We start from the raw sequence: 16,312 nt of genomic DNA, 5'->3' as shown, positions 1-16,312 counted from the left end.
GCGCAGATCAGTTTCTCATTCAAAAATTTATACACAAATTGTTTTGTGACATTGGTTGCAATCCGTGCAATGTGTCAGCACTCTCCCTCTTTCCACCCTGGTTCCCCATGTCCATTCGTCCAGTTTTCCTGTCCCTTCCTGCCTTCTCATCTTTGCTTTTGGGCAGGTGTTGCCCAGTTGGTCTCCTATACTTTACTGATCTAAGATGCACGTTGCTCACGTGTCTTATTGTCTGTTTTGCAGGCCTGTTTGATCTTTGTCTGAAAAGCGGGCCTCGAGAGCAGCTTCAGTTGAGTTAGCAGGGTGTCCTGGGGCCATAGTCTTGGGGGTTCCTCCAGTCTCTGCCAGACCAGTAAGTCTGGTCTTTTGTTTCTGTGAGTTTGAATTTTGTTCTACATTTTTCTCCCACTCTGTCTGGGACCCTCTATTGTGATCCCTGTCAGAGCAGGAGGTGGTAGTAGCTGGGCACCATCTCGTTCTTCTGTGCTCAGGCTGGTGGAGGCTGTGGTTCCTGTGGACCATTAATCCTCTGAACTAACGTTTTCCTTGTGTCTTTGGTTTTCTTAATTCTCCTTTGCTCTGGATGGGACAGGACCAATAGATGTATCTTAGATGGCCCCTCACAGGCTTTTAAGACCCCAGACACTATTCACCAAAGTAGGATGTAGAATATTTTCTTTATGAACTATGTGATGCCAATTGACCTAGATGTCCCCCGAGACCATGGTTGCTAGCCCTTAGCCCCAGGAATTTGGTCCCTCAACATGTCTGGATGTGTCTAGGAAGCTTCTATGACTGTGCCCACTTTGTGTTCTATTATATATTTGAGTATACATGCTGTACATACAAACCTGTATGTAAAAATATCCACAGCCTAACCTATATTTGTACATGAGTATACTCCTATAAGCCCTCCTTCTCCTATTCAGCATATGTACCTGCCTATGTATCTTGTTAAAGTTTTCTGTATATTTTAGAGATTAAACCTTTATCAGATATGTCAATGCCAAATATTTTTTCCCAGTCTGTAGGTTCTCTTTTTATTCTCTTGGAAAAGTCTTTTGATGAGCATTAGTAATTTTTAGGAAGTCCCAGTTATCTAGTTTATCTTCTGGAGTTTGTACATTTTCAGTTATGCTTGATATTTTATTTATGCCATGGATTAGGGCCCTTGGTATTGACCTTATTATGTTTTCTTCCATGAAATTTATAGTTTTAGGTTTTAAATTTAGGTCTTTTATCCATTTTGACTTAGTTTTTGTGTATGGTGTGAGGTATGGATCCTGTTTCATTTTTCTGCAAATGGACATATAGTTTTGCCATCACCATTTGTTGAAGAGACTATCTCTTCCCCAATTAATGGGCTTTGGCCCTTTGTTGATGATCAGGTATCCATAGGTAGATGGATTTATCTCTGGGTTCTCAATTCTGTTCCATTGGTCTATGTGTCTGTTATTCTACCAGTATCAGGCTGTTTTGACTACTGTAGCTGTATAGGAGGTTCTGAGATCAGGTAGTGTGAGGCCTCCTTTTTTTTTTTTTTTTTTTTTTTAAGTAATGTTTTACTTATCTGGGGGCTTTTTCCTTTCCATATAAAGTTGGTGATTAGTTTTTCCAAGTTGTTAAAGAATATTTTTGGAATTTGGATTGGGATTCCATTGTATCTATAGATTGTTTTGGGTCGTATAGACATTTTCACAAGGTTAAGACTTCCTCTCTGTGAGCTTGGTATGTTTTTCCATTTATGAAGTTCTCTTTTGGTTTCTTGCAGTGGTGTTTTGTAGTTTTCTTTGTATACGTCTTTTACATCCCTAATTAGGTTTATTCCTAAGTATTTTATTTTTTGGGGGGTTACTGTAAATGGTATTGTTTTCCTGACTGATTTCGTTTTCAGAGTTCTCTTTGTTAGTGTAGAGAAATCCGACTGATTTTTGTATGTGGATCTTGTACCCTGCCACTTTACTGAATACTTCTATTAGTTCCAGCGACTTTCTTGTGGATTCTCTGGGATTTTCTATGTATAGGATCATATCATCTGCAACTAGGGATAGTTTTACTTCTTCCTTATCAATTTGGATGCCTTCATTTCCCTTTCTTGTCTTATTGCTCTAGCTAGGACTTCCAACACAGTGTTTAACAAGAGTAGTGATAAAGGGCATCCTTGTCTGGTGACTGTTCTCAGGGAGGATGCTTTTAGTTTCTCTCCCTTGAGAATAATGTTGGCTGTTGGGTTTATGTATATGCCCTCAATTATGCTGAGGAATTTCCCTTCTATTCCTATTTTGGTGAGAGTTTTTATCAGGAATGGATGTTGAATTTTATCAAATGCCTTTTCAGCATCAATTGAGATAATCATGTGATTCTTTTCCTCTGTTTTATTTATGTGGCAGGTTATGTTGATTGATTTTCTAATGTTGAACCATCCTTGCATAACTGGTATGAATCCCATTTGGTCATGATGTATTATTTTTTTGATATGCTGTCAGATTCTATCGGCTAGAATTTTGTTGAGAATTTTGCGTCACTGTCCATGAGGGATATTGGTCTATATTTTGTTTTTAAGTGTTGTCTTTGCCTGGCTTTGGTATCAGGTTTATGCTGGCTTCATAAAAGAATTTGGGAGTATTCCTTCCTTTTCTATGTTCTGTTGAGTAGTATTGGTGTCAACTCTTCTCTTAATGTATGGTAGAATTCTCCAGTGAAACTGTTCAGGCCAGAGATTTTCTTTTTTTTGGTAGTTTTTCTAATGACCTCTTCAATTTCTTCTTTTATTATGGGTCTGTTCAGATTTTCTACCTCAGTTTGTGTTAGTTTAGGTAGGTGGTGTGTTTCTAGGAACTCTTCCATTTCTTCTAGGTTTTCAAATCTGTTGGAATAACTTTTCTTAGTATTCTGTTAACTCATAAAAAAATTCTGTTATGATCCTTTTTATTTTAGTCGGTTCTGTTGTAATGTCATCCACCTCGTTTCTTATTTGGGTTATTTGCATCTCCTTTTTTTTTCTTTTGTCAATTTGGTCAATGCTTTGTCAATTTTTATTTATCTTTCAAAGAACCAGCTTCTAGTCTTGTTTGTGGTTTCAATTGTTTTTTCTGTTTCATTTATTTCTGCTCTAATCTTTATTATTTCCTTTCTTCTGGTAGCTACCAGCTTCTTTTGCTGCTCTTTTGTCTATTTGTTCAAGTTGTAGGGTGTCTTAGTCATCTAGTGCTGCTGTAACAGAAATACCACAAGTGGGTGGCTGTAACAAACAGACGTTTATTCTCTCACAGTCTAGTAGTCCAGAAGTCCACATTCAGGGCATCAGCTGCAGGGGAAAGCTTTCTCTCTCTATCGGCTCTGGAGGAAGATCCTTGTCAACAATCTCCCCCTGGACTAGGAGCTTCTTAGCACAGGGACTCCAGGTCCAAAGGATGCACTACTTTCCTGGCTCTTGCTTCTTGGTGGTATGAGGTCCCCATGTCTTTCTGCTCACTTCTCTCTTTTATGTCTCAAAAAAGACTGGCTTAAGACACAATCTAATCTTGTAGATCTCATCAAGATAACTGCTGATAGTTCATCTCATTAACATCACAGTGATAGGATTTACAACACATAGGAAAATTACATTAGGTGACAAAATGGTGGACAAGCACACAATACTGGGAATCATGGCATAGCCAAATTGATACACATATTTTGGGGGGACACAATTTAATCCATGACATAGGGTTAAGGTATTGATTTTGGCCCTTTCTTCTTTTTTGATGTGTGCATTTATTGCTACAAATTGACCTCTGAGCACTGGTTTTGCTATGTCCCAAAAGTATTGGTATGCTGTATCTTCATTTTCGTTTGATTCTAGGAATTTTCATTTCATTTTTAGTTTCTTCCTTTACTCAGTGGTTTTTAAGCATGGCGTTATTCAGTAGATTGTGTTCTGCCTCATTAACATCATAGAGGTCAGGATTTACAACACATGGGATAATTACATCAGATCACAAAATGGAGGACAGTTACATAATACTGAGGATCACAGCCTAGCCAAGTTGACATGTATTTTGGGGGACACATTTCAATCCATAACATCCTTTGATTTTTAATCTCTTTATATTTTGTGTCTAAGGTGTGTCTCTTGTAGAAACATATTGATGGGTCATGGTATTTTTTTTTTTAATCCATTGTGCCACTCTCTGTCTCTTGACTGGTGCATTTAACCCATTTACATTCAGTGTGATAATCGATAGATATGAATTTCCTGCTGTCATTTTGTTACACTCTTTTTTTTTTTTTTGTGATGTTGACAGTTTCTTTGTCCCACTTAATTTTCTGTGCTGAGTTCTTTTTGTTCATGGATTGTCTTTTCATTTCCTTTGTTTTTGTTGATTTTGTATTTACTGGGTCTTTTTGATTTTCTTCTTTATTTTGGTGGGTAAGTTTGTTAATTTTCTTCGTGGTTACTGCGAGGTTTACCTTTATCATCCTATGTTTAAAATAGTCTGTTATTTTTAGATATCACCTTGACTTCCTCTCCATATGGAAGTTCTGTAACTACACCATTAATTCCCCCTTTTTGTTTTGAAGTTGTCATCGATTTCAGACTGACATTTCTGGTTCTCTGTTCTGTACCTTTATTTTACTTTCAAGATTTGTCTATCTGGGTTGATATTTTGGTGATGCTGTCATGTGGTTTGTTCTCAGGTTGTGTCTGCTGTCATTGGTTCTCTATCCGAGAGACTTCCTTTAATATTTCTTGTAAGGATGGTCAGGTTTTTACAAATTCTCTTAGTTTCTGTTTATCTGGAAATGTCATAATTTTGTCAACATACTTGAGAGATCATTTTGCTAGGTGTATGAATCTTGGTTGGTAATTCTTTTCTTTTAGGGTTTTGTATATGTCATCCCATTGCCTTGTCTGCATGGTCTCTATTCAGAAATAAGAGCTTAGACTTATTGGATTCCTTTTATAGGTGATATTTCATTTTTCCCAAGCTGCTCTCAGAATTTTTTCTTTATTTTTAGACTTGGAAAGTTAGATTATGATGTGTCTTGGTGACTTTCTTTTGGGTCTATCCAGTATGGAGTTCATTGAGATTTTTGGATGGAAATCTTTTTGTCTTTCATGACATTGTGGAAGTTTTCTTCCAGCAAATCATCAAAAAATTCTCTCTGTGGTATTTTTTTTTTTTTTTTTTGGTGTCTTCCTGTTCTGGGATTCCCACTGCACATGAATTATTCCTCTTCATAGTGTCTCACATAACTCTTAGGCTTTCTTCATTTTTTTTTTTCCATTCTTTTTTCTGATTGTTCCTCAAACAAATTGGTATCAAGGGGTTTGTTATCTATTTTGCTAATACTTTCCTCATTGTTTTGATTTACTTCCATGTCCTTCCATTGAGATATCTATTTCTGATATTTTATTGTCAATCTTCTGGATTTCTAGTTGCTGTTTTTGTATGATTTCTAATTGTCTACTTAATTTGTCATTTTGTTCTTGTATTGTTTTCCTGAACTCTTCTCGGGTTTTGTCTGTGTTTTCCTTCATTTCTTTGAAGACCCCATATATAAGCCTTTTGAATTCCTTATCAGGCAGTTCCATTACCATCTCTTCCTCAGGAAGATTTTCTGCTCCTTTATGTTGGTCATTTGGTTGAGCCATCCTGTCTTGTTTCTTTATACGATTTGATATTCTCTGCTGTCTCCAAGGCATTAAGGCATTGCTTTACTTATTTATGATACGTGTTTTGTTTTGTTGTGATTTATCAGTGTGGGTGGGTTCGGCATGCTTCAGTGATCACCTGTCTGGTGGCACAGGGGCATTCATTTCCTGCCCCCAGTTGGACAGGGCAATGGCAGGCAGGTTGATCCCTTGTTGCTATTCACTGTACATGTGAGATGGCTGAGGGATTACTGGATGGGCACTATCCAGTGGTACAGGAATGCTCACAGTCACTCACAAGGTGGGTGGGAGATGGGCAAGGAGCTAGGTGGGCATCCAGGGGGAACTGAGGCGCCTCCTCCATTGAGGGGGGGAGGCCAGTCAACTGGGGTGCACACTGGTGCTCTCTGATGGCAGAGGGGTGGGGCCAGGGGTCATGCAGGTACTCTATCCAGCAGGTGAGGGATGGGGGGGCAGCTGGGAGGTGAACAGGTGCTCTCCTGGGCAGGGGAGAGGCGGAGCAGGCAGCCAGGGTTCGCACAGGTTTTCTCTCCGGAGGGTGAGGGGCAGGGCAGGTGGCAGGGAAGGGGCATAGATAGAGACAAAAAAAAGAGGAGTGTTTGTATATTGCTCCATGCTCACCACCCACCCTACCAGTCAGGTATACCGCTGAAGAGTCTCCCTGTCTCTGGGTCCTAGCTCCCTCCCTGCTCTATGTACACCAGGATCCCTGAAGCTCTTGTCCTCCTTCCTGCACTTTCCCTCCTTACCTCCTGTTCATGTACTGCTCACCTTGCTTCACTCCAGGTATGCCGACACAGTTTTTCTGTCTCCTATTGGGAGTTCTGTGATGTTGTCTTCCTGTGCACCTCACCCAGGGTCACTGCTGGCTTTGTCTCAAAATGGCCCTGCTGTGCCAGGCTGTCTGGCATGGCACCTCTACTCCAATTATCTCTCCCCATTCGCTGCTGTCATTCAGTTTCTTTTTCCAATCAGTGTTTCATCTAATTCTATATTCTTTCATTTGATGCTCAGGGTTCCAAGGTTGTCATCTGTATCTCTTTGTTTCTCAGGTCTTTGCTATTGAAGGATGGCATAGTGTATCTAACTAGGCTGCCATCTTGAATCCAGCAATTAGTTTTAAATTGCTGAATGATTTCTCACACCTGGTGATGGAAACTCCAATAGCCAATAGAAAATGCTTGTTAGTGTCCCTCCTCAAGCGGCACCCCGAGCACACGCCCTACCTGCCATACCTTAGTTATACCTCTGTTTAAACTTCATACTCCTAGCAGTCACTCCACCAAATGCATCTGTTTGTCACTGTCACTGTCTATCTCAATGAAATCACTCTAGATGGGATAAGAAGTCAGATCTAAAATACTAGATAAAAATCTTTTCAGATAACTGTGACTCACCTGACTAGTAAAGGACTTAGGTTTTCCCCAAAGACAGTGTCACTGCTGGGGTTCCCTGGGGAGTAGGCTCTGAGACGGGTGTCTGCAGCCAGGAGGTTTGTTAGAGTCCTCTCAGAATCAACACCAGGAGGGACGGAGGGAAGCAGGGCTGGGCAGGAGGAGAAGATGAGTTGCAATGCAGATGCAAGAAAGGTCTTAGCCAATCTACTAGGGAGTTCTAGAGCTGAGTTCGTTTTTCAGAGTTGCCATGAATTGAAGCGGGGGACTAGATTTTTATACACCTGCATAGGATCGCTATGAGTTGGAATCAACTCATGGCAATGGGTTGGGTACAGGTTGCATTAACCAGCCATTGGATGTAGTCTGTGCCTGAAAAGGGGGCATGACCTGGGGCAAGGCATCACTCTTTAGCTGAGGGCAAGTCCCAAAGAGGGCTATCAGCTGAGGTCACGAATAAGTGCTTCAGTCCGGGTGAGGGAATCTTAACAAGGCATAGTAGCATTCACTACAATGAGTCACTGACCCCTTTAAGTACAGACTTTGAACCAGGGCTCAGAGAAAGGGGAAATTGTTCACTATTTTGTTAGGAACTTTGCCTAGACTGCTTCTCCCTTTCAGAAAATCATGCCACCCATGGTTTTTGAGTTGCCATTCAACACATTGGGATCAATCTGCATTTGCAACGGTTCTATTCATAATAATTATGCAAGCATCTCTCTGCTTCACTGTAAGTGTGGTCAGGTCCATAATAATGTTCATATAAGTTTCATTTCAGAATAGTGGAGAAATCTTTGCAAAATATTTGATATGAAAAGAGAGCATTAGATCCAAAAAAGTAATCCGGGAGACGAGCTTGCTCTAGAGTAATTCTCAACCCTGGGTGCCTATGAAAATCACCTAGGAAGCTTTGTGATGTCCTGATGTCCAGACTGTACCCAGACCAATTAAATCAGGACCTCTGATGGTAAAACCCAGGCATTGTTATTTTTGGAACTCCCCAAGGAATTACAATGTACAGATAAGGTTGAAAATCTTTGCCCGAGAGCAGTGGTTCTCAAACTTGAGTGTTTCACAATCACTTGGGTAGATTGTTCAATCACAGATTGCTGATTCCCACCCTCAGAGTTTCTGATTCGATAGGTCTGGGGTAGGTCCAAAATTTGCATTTCTAATAAGTTCCTGGGTTATGGCGATGCTGATGTTGCTGCTCTGGGGGCCATACTTTGAGAAGCAAGGTTCGAGAGGCTTTGCCTGCCTGATCAGAGTCAATCACCACATTTAGCAAATTCCCCTTTTCCCTACTCCCCACTATCAAACAAACCCACACCCCCTGGAAAAATGTCCCTTTTATCAAGCTTTCAAAATTCCCTCTTCCCTTTCTGCAGCTATTTCCTAATTCTACATTTTTGCATTTCCACTAAGCAGCAATCACCAACCATCAGGTTAGACCAACTCTAACTTCTTCCATGACTTTTTCATCTTTTGTTTTGGATTTCTTTGTCATTCTAGGCTTGATTCTACAGATTTGACTAAGAACATCCTTTGAAACAATAAACTAATTGCTTCTATTGTTCAATAAAATGTTCAATCAAATATTTTATTGGTCAGACATTCTGTGGAGAACGAAGCCCACTTACCTGTGTCTTCTCAAACTTGCTGTTTTTTATCCTGAGATGGGTCAGATACAGTTGCTCATCTCTACTACACAGCAGTTCCCTGTCAAGTTCTAGAAATGCATAATATTCGTTTTGACTCAAAGCAAGCAAAGTCAACAAATAATGAGAAGATGGACTGCAGAAATTTGGGCACGGCCCTCTCTTAGTTCTTCCTAAAAACAGGATATCTTACAGAAGGGTTTAAATAGGGTTTGTTTAACCCTTGCCTCCCTGCAGGTCTTTCCATGAGCATTTTCCAAAACTAGCATTAAACTCGTGACGTCAACTCCAAGCTCTAAATGTGCAAAGGCAGTTTGGAAATTCAGATAAAAATTAACTTTCCCTTTTAAGAGAGACTGAAAATAAAAAAGATGCAAAAAAAAAAAAAAAATCCTCATCTTCTCTGATAAAAGAAAAATATTCACACAATTTATCAGTTTGGCCAAGATTAATCACTCATAATCTGAAGATACCAGCTTCTGTTGAAATGAATATCAAGATTTATGGACCTGAGGAGTAAATATTAACAGAGGTGAAACTGAGGTTAATAACAAACCTCAAGGGATAATACATCCTCATATTTGCTGAAATAAAAAGTCAGCCCATATATTGCTCATACATACATTCAAAAACTTCTTTAACCAGAAAGCTCTGGAAATCTCTTTGCTGTGACAGATCGCTTACATATATGGCTGAATTTCCATTTGTATTAACATTCTCGGGATACCGAGGCAGCCAGGAAAGCAAAACATTCATCAGCATTAATCACTTCCTCTGAGGATCATCAGTAGCCAATCAAAGGGTAGCCATGTATTTACGTTTGAGGTCTGATTGGAGGGATTGATTCCAAGCAGCCCCTCATTCACTTCAATCTCACTAATGTAGGGAGCATATTGATCTGACCCACACTAATATTAGGCCACTTAATAAGCTCATCTTTACCCCACACACCCAAACCCACTGCACTCACAGCGACCTCATAGGGTTTCCAAGGCTGTAAATCTTTATGGAAGCAGAGTGCCACCGTGCACTGGTGGTTTCAAACCACTGGCCCTTCCGTTATCAGTCTAGCACTTTAGCCACTGCTCCATCAGGGCTCCTTCACCCTACATACAAAATAAAGACATTCTAAACTACTAACTTCATACAAATCTAAATAAATGTGCTCACTGTCATCAGCAACAAATTCTATAATGCTTAAGGAGACTTTTTTTTTTTTTTTAATAAGAAATCTGAGTTTACATAAATGAAGGTAAAGGATTTCTGGGCTATGCTGCCAGAGGGTCAGTGTTAGACTTCTGGCTCTCCCACTTATTTGCTCTACAGTTAAGGAAGTCGCTTCATTGCTCTGTGTCGGTTTCCTCATCTGTAAAATAAGCACCTACTTCATAGTTTTGTTATGAAGACTGAATGAGTTAGGACATGTCATGTACTTTAACCTGTGCCCAGAGTATATAAGGAATATATAAGTATTTACCTAAAGAAAAAGTTAGAGGGGGAACGAGACCTTCCAGATGATATGATCTAAAGGTCTCAAATCTTTGTGGGACCACAGATTTCTCATACTTGATCTGAACCATTAACCCCTAGGTTTTGCTACCACTGATGTTTGTTTACATTTGAAATTACTAGCCAGTATCAAAAAAATTCAGAATTTCATATAAAATAGTCAGGATCTACAGCTCGGCTTGAAAAACCTTCAGAAGAAATGGCCATATTACATTTATATTCTCAGAGGCCAACAAGCAAGCGGTGCTAAGAGGCAGCCGCCTGCTGCAGAAGGGGCAGGTACTCAGCCCCTGTTCACACGCTATGTGTGCTCCATTTGCCACAGTCCCCACCACTCTCTATTACTCCCTACACTGAGACTGAGTGTAAATTTCTAGATACTATCCCATTAACACTGTTGCTTTTCCTGTCGTAGCACACCAAAAAAGGAACATTTATCCTCATACCCATGTCTTCTTCAAAAATGGAAAAAAGAAACGGTCAGAGAGCCACATGTTTCAAGAAAAAATGCAGGCCAGACATACTTTTTTAGAGTGTAAAGAAGATTTCTGGGCTTGATAAGCCAACAAAGTGTGTCTGTTGCCAAAGAATACAACTTAAACTGCCGTTAGGAAAACAAACCATGAGAAAAACCATGACTGGTAGGTTGAAAAGATGCATAATGAAAAGTTTACTGATCTGTGAAAGAGACTGAAATTTCAACACAGTTGTTTCTATGAGTATGAAGAAAATAAGTGGTGATGTTTGATATGCAGTGATGTATACTTTTAAAATTTATGTCACTTGCCTTGCCCGTGCAGGCATTTGCGTGCGTGACCTCTGATCTAAGCCAAACTTCTCATTTTATAGATGAAGGACCTGAAGCCCAGAAAATTGAGGGATTTGACCAATTGTAGCATATGGTGGAGATGAGGCTTCAACTTGGGACTCCTGGAGCCGCTCCAAGACCCTTCTACCATTCACATAGAAATGCAAATGGCTTCCAGTATGACTTTACCGCAATATTCAAAGTGAATACACACCCTTTAAATTGAATCCAAACCCCTCATCTTCTTGTGAGATCACAGAGGGAGATATTGAAATTCTCTGAGCCTTGACTCTCCAGTAGAAAATATTCATCTCAGTCTTGGAGTTATAGTTGTCCAAAGGAGCCTTGGTGGTGCTGCTAAACCAAAGATTGGTGGCTCGAACCCATCCAGCAGCTCTGAGGGAGAAAGACCTGGCGATCTGCTTCCACAAAGATTACAGCCAAGAAAATCCTATGGGGCAGTTCTACTCTGTCATATGGGGTTGCCATGAATTGGAATCAACTCAACGGTGCCCAACAACAACAAAGTATTTACAGGACGGTATAAAATGTTTGATCTACTGGTTCCTGGGTCAACAGATGATATAAATGACGTTAACAATAACCTGCGGCTTTTATTGTCAAAAAAGTAAATGTTAAGAACGAAAATATAAAATAAACCCTCAAAGAGTAAATAGACATTTGTTGACATCTCATCAGTTGCTAGAAATTTCTCCATTTTCTTATCTCAATACTATGGAAACAACCATTGTTTCTTTGGAATAAAATGCAGCGTCACTTGACATCTCTTACTTAACCTCAGCCAAGTCACTGATTCACCCTGACTTTATTTTACTATCTCATTTTCTACCAAATCTATGAGCCCCGTGGTTCAGGCACCTTTAGAAAGACTGCAAGCTACATGCCTGAAAACTATAAAAATAAAAACAGGGACAAATGTTAAAAAAAAACTACCTTCTCCCACAGCTGACATGTAATTTTTTAAGGTTCAAGGCTATAATGTTAATATCTACAATGATTCACCCCAAATACTGTTTGTTTTCAACGTCTTCAGTCAATGGCTTTCTTATACTAAGAACCCGTTGCCATCGAGTCCATTCTGACTCATAGAGACCCTATAGGACACAGTAGAACTACCCCATAGGATTTCCAAGGAGTGGCTGGTGGATTTGAACTGGTAACCTTTTGGTTAGCAACGGTAGCTCTTAACCATTGCACCACCGGGACTCCACTACACAAGGAAATTAAAAATTCTTATTCTATTGCTTATTATTGCTGGGTGCTTTTCTTTCTTTCTTTCTTGTTTTTTTTTAAGATATTAACTAATCTGCCCCCTGCCCCCTGCCCCCCGGCCCTTTCAGTATTTACCACTTTTCTCCTCTCCTCCCTTCATTCAAGGTGAAGGGAGCTTTGTTCTTTGCCTCAAGGGAAGAATCTGAAGGGTATAAATCGCTTGAAGGGCAGAAATCAGTTCACAAAGTTTGGTTTCCAAAATCCTACACCAATCAGGAACCTTGATGATCAGACATCAAGACACAGTCTGAGGAAAAATGCTGAGAGTACAGATTGTCTTGAGATAGGAAAGAAGAAGAGAGATGTGAGCAAGGATTTTAAGGTCCCAAGAAAAAGAGGTCCTGCACCCTGTTTCCTAGGCAGAGTCCCGTGGGAGAAGAAGAGCCCACAGAGGGGAGAACTGTGAAAAGTGTCGAGGTAGGCAGAATTTCAGGCTCCCCCTCAGAAATCCATGCTACTTATTTGAGGCCGCCATTTGCAGAGAAGGAGCTTTGGTGGCAAAACAGTTAAGCGCTCAGTTGCTAACCGCAAAAGCTGGTGGTTTGAACCCACCCAGAGGCTCTGTGGGAGGAAGACCTGCGGATCTGCTCCCGTAAAGATTACAGCCGTGAGAACCCTATGGAGCAGTCCTACTGTGTCATAGGGAGTCTCTATGAGTCAAAAATTGACTCAGCGGCACCCAATAACACGCTGCTGAGGCTTCCAGACCTGAGGAGTGTGCGGTGTCATCCCACCATAATCTAAGTGCTTATTTCCTACAAGTAAAATGTGATAAATTAGATTTTATTTCTGGAAAATCATCAGATCGATAAAAATAGCAAAACAGTTGCAAGAATTCACGAAAGGAACACAAACGCGACCTTTTGTAGACATTTCATATGTTTTTTAAAAACACTTAACATACGTTTGATTTCTGCATGTACTAGCCTTGTTGAAGTTTCTTAAAATATGAATTAATGAAGTTTGCATTGAAGATAAATTATTTTTCCTAGCAGATTACCCTGTAGCAAGCATAGGCATATGTCACTGCTCTAGGCATCTTAGAACTGAATTCAAAATTAAAGTGATGTGTCTCAAAAATCTTTATTCTAATTCAGTGCGAATGAATGGAAAATCTCTGCATAATAAGAACTGGGAGAAAGACAGTTTCCACGGTGTCATCTTTTTCAGTGATCCCTTGCCCTTCTCTTTCAATGTATCAGCCGACAATGACCTCTACCTGATTGTCAGTATTGCTGATCGTTACAGTCATTATCGACTACCCTCTTGGTTTTGGTATTCTGGTGTTACATGCTACTAAAAATACAGGCATGTTTATTGATGTCAAATCTTCATCTTAGAATTTAATTAAATCTGAAAATTATCCGCATATTGATTGCATATTTAGAGAGTTCCAGGCTGCACTTAAATTTTGTATTGAACAAAGAAGTGCTTGTTCAGAAAACATTCTTCTAAAACTCCAGAATCCTCAAAAAGAAAGAAATGACAAGTGATAAAGTAGAGCTTCATTCATAAGAATAATACTGATCTAGTTCAAAGGCCTTCTAAACAAGTGTTATATAAATCTGACAGTTTTGAAATTGGAACAGGTAACTCTGCTTTGGAGTATCTAGCAGTACAAGATAAGACCAAAGAAGACAAAGATGAACCCGAAATGCATTCTTTGAGACAAAAAATACAACTCTCCCACTCTCTCTTATTGATACATAGATAGATAATTTTAGTCCATAAAATTTGTTCAGAAAGGTCTCCTCAAACAAGAGATACAATTATTTGAAGATGAAGAGTCCTCTTTCTCATTCCCTGGTAAGTGCCACTTCAGCAGCTATAAAAATCTATGCAAAAATATCCTCACGACTCCCTAATTACAGTATTAGCACAGTTTGCCTTTATTTTGTTTTATTTTCAGATTAAGCATTTTAATTTTTTGTAAAAGAGAGAATTACATTTTTAATTTTAATGATTAGTTATCATTTCTTTATCCTGATGTAAAGTGTTTTGGGATAATATTTTGCTTATTAATTTTACGTTAATGTCTTTAGCGTTTATATTTCCAACACATTTGTAATTTCTAAACATTTTATAATATGTTTTTGTGTTGGAAATGTATTGATATTCAGTTGCTGGCTTTAAAAATTATTTGATGAATTCTGAGCACATCTTAACAAAACCTGTTGCCGTGAAGTCAATTCCGACTCACAGTGATACTACAGGACAGAACAGAACTGCCCTATAGGGTTTCCAAGGCTCTTGGCTGCTAATCAAAAGGTCTGTGGTTCGAACTCACCAGCCAGTCTGGGAGAAAAGACCAGGTGATCTGCTCCTATGAAGATTACCATTACCTATTGCTGTTGAGTTGATTCAGACTCATAGAGACCCTATAGGACAGAGTAGAACTGCCCCATAGGGTTTCCAAGGCTGTAATCTTTACAGAAGCAGACTGCCACATCTTTCTCCATGGAGCAGCTGGTGGATTCGAACTGCAGATGTTTGGTTAGCAGCCAAGCACTTAACCACTGTACCAGGAGGACTCCTTCTCATAAAGATTACTACCTGGGAAGCCTTATGCAGCAGTTTTACTCTGTCCTATAAGGTAGTTAGGAGCCCTGGTGGTGCAGTGCCTAAGAGCTTGGCTGCTAACCAAAAGGTCGGCAGTTCAAATCCATCAGCTGCTCCTTGGAAACCCTATGGGGCAGTTCTACTCTGTCCTATATGGTTGCCATAAGTCGGAATCAACTCAATGGCAATGTTTTTGTTGTTTTTTTTTTTCAGTATAGGGTAGCTATGAGTCAGCATTGACTCAATGGCACACAACAGCAATCTTTACGGAAGCAGATTGTCACGTCTTTCTCCTGCACGTCTTAACAAGGTAGTAATAAGACCAAAACCAAAACCAACCAAACCTGTAGCCGTCGAGTCTATTCCGACTCATAGCAACCCTATAGGACAGAGTAGAACTGCCTCATAGAGTTTCCAAGGAGCGCCTTGTGGATTCGAACTGCTGACCTTTCTGGTTAGCAGCTATAGCACTTAACTACTACGCCACCAGCATTATGCAAATTAATTACTAAAATGCTGTAACTGTCAATCAACAACAGTCAAAAAACCTTACAAGTCTGTGTTGTTTTTATTTAAGTTTACAGTGATAAAAGTGAGACTATGCTTGCAAATAACGCTGTTGTAAGTGACCTGTCATTTAGAATTTAATTGTTCTTCGACTATCTCTTCCTCCCTCCCTGTCTGCCAGTTTGTCACACTGTAGAAGCTTGTGCGTTGCTTTGATAATGGAAACTATGCCACTGGCATTTCAAGTACCAGCAAGATCACCCATGGTGGACAGATTTCAGCAGAGCTGCCAGACTAAGACAGATTAGGAAGAAAGGCCTGCTTACCTACTTCCAATTAGCCACCAAAAACCTTATGGATCACAAGAGCGCTGTCCAACTCACTTAATCCATCCGGAGGGATTAATCCCTAGAGGAGGACACCATGTTTGATGAAGTAGAGGGCCAGTGAGGGTAAGGGAAACCTTTGGTGAGAAGGACTGACACAATAGCCTCAACAATCACCTCCAACATGCCAGCAATTATGAGGACGACGCAGGGCCCGGCAACAGTTTGTTCTGTTGGGCATCAGGCCACCATGATGTGGAGTCAACTCGGCGGCAATGATCTATTTAGCTATACTATCTCTTTAAATCGATTTATCAAATTTTAATATTTACAATAATCTCGTGGTTATCTGGTTGAAATTCAGGTTCTGATTCAGTAGGTCTGAATTGGGGCCTGGGACTACACTGGTTCAGAGACCACACTTTGAGTAGCAAGGCTCTTCTGGAGTCTGTACACTAATGTGGATTCAGTCATTCTCAAATGAATGTAGAGATCACTCCCAGGTAAGATTATTTTACTGTCTATGATTAGAATGGATGGAGTGAAAGGCGCATGCTGGGGCAGTGAGCTGAGATAGGTGGGGCAAGCTTGATCTTAAA

Source organism: Trichechus manatus, unplaced genomic scaffold, assembly GCF_000243295.1.
Source record: "Trichechus manatus latirostris isolate Lorelei unplaced genomic scaffold, TriManLat1.0 scaffold00049, whole genome shotgun sequence".
NCBI classification, from domain to species: Eukaryota; Metazoa; Chordata; class Mammalia; order Sirenia; family Trichechidae; genus Trichechus; species Trichechus manatus.
This window is presented reverse-complemented; position numbering follows the sequence as displayed.